The sequence below is a fragment of the Schistocerca nitens genome, chromosome 9 (assembly GCF_023898315.1).
Source record: "Schistocerca nitens isolate TAMUIC-IGC-003100 chromosome 9, iqSchNite1.1, whole genome shotgun sequence".
NCBI lineage: Eukaryota > Metazoa > Arthropoda > Insecta > Orthoptera > Acrididae > Schistocerca > Schistocerca nitens.
Window position 1 is genome coordinate 412,147,309 of NC_064622.1, and position 2,744 is coordinate 412,150,052.

Here is a 2,744-nt window from a genome sequence, read left to right on the forward strand (position 1 = left end):
TGTTCGCAGTGGCGTCTAAGGCAGTTTGTACCGCCACAAATTCACGAAGAATGTCCAGATAGCGAGATGCAGTAATCGTTTCGGATCTGAAAAATGGGCCAATGATTCCTTTGGAAGAAATGGCGGCCCAGACCAGTACTTTTTGAGGATGCAGGGACGATGGGACTGCAACATGGGGCTTTTGGGTTCCCCATATGCGCCAGTTCTGTTTATTGACGAAGCCGTCCAGGTAAAAATAAGCTTCGTCAGTAAACCAAATGCTGCCCACATGAATATCGCCGTCATCAATCCTGTGCACTATATCGTTAGCGAATGTCTCTCGTGCAGCAATGCTAGCGGCGCTGAGGGGTTGCCGTGTTTGAATTTTGTATGGATAGAGGTGTAAACTCTGGCGCATGAGACGATACGTGGACGTTGGCGTCATTTGGACCGCAGCTGCAACACGGCGAACGGAAACCCGAGGCCGCTGTTGGATCACCTGCTGCACTAGCTGCGCGTTGCCCTCTGTGGTTGCCGTACGCGGTCGCCCTACCTTTCCAGCACGTTCATCCGTCACGTTCCGAGTCCGTTGAAATTTTTCAAACAGATCCTTTATTGTATCGCTTTTCGGTCCTTTGGTTACATTAAACCTCCGTTGAAAACTTCGTCTTGTTGCAACAACACTGTGTTCTAGGTGGTGGAATTCCAACACCAGAAAAATCCTCTGTTCTAAGGAATAAACCATGTTGTCCACAGCACACTTGCACGTTGTGAACAGCACACGCTTGCAGCAGAAAGACGACGTACAGAATGGCGCACCCACAGACTGCGTTGTCGTCTATATCTTTCACATCACTTGCAGCGCCATCTGTTGTTGAAAATTGTAACTACTGTAATTTCGAAAGTTTGTCTGCCTGAAAATGTACTGTTGTCCCAAGCATATTGCAACAAACGGTGTATTTCTATCGCTGCTCGTTTAGTTTTTATTGCCGTTTCAAATATACCGGTCATTTTTGAAACACCCTGTAAACACAGCCCACACCATTATGGAGGTACCACAAGCTTGCAGAGCGCCTTGTTGACAACGTGCATTCATGGCTCCGTGGGGTCTGCGCCACACTCGAACCCACCCAGCAGCTCTTACCATCTGAAATCGAGACTTATCTGACCAGGTGACAGTTAGCCAACAGATATATTCACGAAGCCAGGAGAGGTGCTGTTAGCGAAGGCACTCCCGTCGATCTTCTGCTGCCATAGCCCATCAACACCAAATTTCGCCGCTCTGCCCTAATGGATAAGTCCTTCGTAAGTCCCACATTGATCTGTACGGTTATTTTACGCACTGCGGCTAGTCCGTTAGCTCTGACAACTCTACGCTGCTCTCCCAACGACCATTCCGTGTTCGAAGTCTGTTAATTACTGTCATGCGGCCATAAATGATCTAGTAGAAAGCGCCGGATGCTCTTTAAGGCTATAGCCGGCCGCTGTGGCCGAGCGGTTCGAGGCGCTCCAGTCCGGAAGCGCGCTGCTGCTACGGTCGCAGGTTCGAATCCTGCCTGCGCATGGATGTGTGTGATGTCATTAGGTTAGTTAGTTTTAAGTATTTCTATCAAGGGGAGGCCGCCAATTGTGAAATTCAGATTCGATTCATACTGCGCATAACAAAAGCTCATGGCCAGAGGTGTAATGTGGCAGAGCACCAAGATGCACTTCTCAGCCGTTGTCGAGAAAATCGACAGTTAATAGAAACCGTTGCGGTGAAATACTCTCTACGATGTATAACTTCCTATAGCGTCGTGGCGCAGCGGTAAGTGCTTGGGTTTGTAAGTCAAAGGTTGTCGGATCGAATCTCGCGCCATGCAATTTTTTTTTTACTATTTGTTTTTTGTAATTCAAATATATATATATATATATATATATATATATATATATATATATATATATATTGGGGTCTCTAATTCGAACGTTTGACTTACACTATACGTATTCGTTTCGGAATATCGTTTCTACTTCTTCCGTTACCTACACGTGTAAACATTATGAAGACAATTAATAACATTTGTGAAATACATCTTTGTTTGTAGAAAACATAATCATGTTCGAAATCGCCAGTTTTTCCACGACAAACGACTTTCAGCAACTTATTATATGCATAATTGTTGCAACTGATTGCCGTGAATTATATATATATATATATATATATATATATATATATATATATATATATGTATATATATATATATATATATATATATATATATATTACAAATAACAAATAATAAAAAAAAGTTACATGGTGCTAGATTCGATCCGGTGACCTTCGGATTACGAACCCGAGCGCTTACCGCTGCGCCACGACGCTGTAGGAAGTTACGAATCGTAGAGAGTATTTCACCTCAACGGTTTCTTTTAACTGTCGATTTTCTCGACAACGGCTGAGAAGTGCATCTTGGTGCTTTGCCACATTACACCTCTGGCTATGAGCTTTTATTATGCGCAATGTGAATCGAATCAGAATTTCACAATTGGCGGCCTCTCCTTGTAAGTCTAGGGGACTGATGACCTCAGATGTTAAGTCCCATAGTGCTCAGAGTCATCTGAACCATATTTAGGCTATTCGCAGATGATGCACTTGTTTATACCAAAGTAGCAAAGCCAGAAGATAGTAAGAATTTGCAGAATGACCTGCAGAGATTTGATGAATGGTGCAGACTCTGACAGTTCAAATGGCTCTGGGACTTAACATCTGACGTCATCAGTCTCCT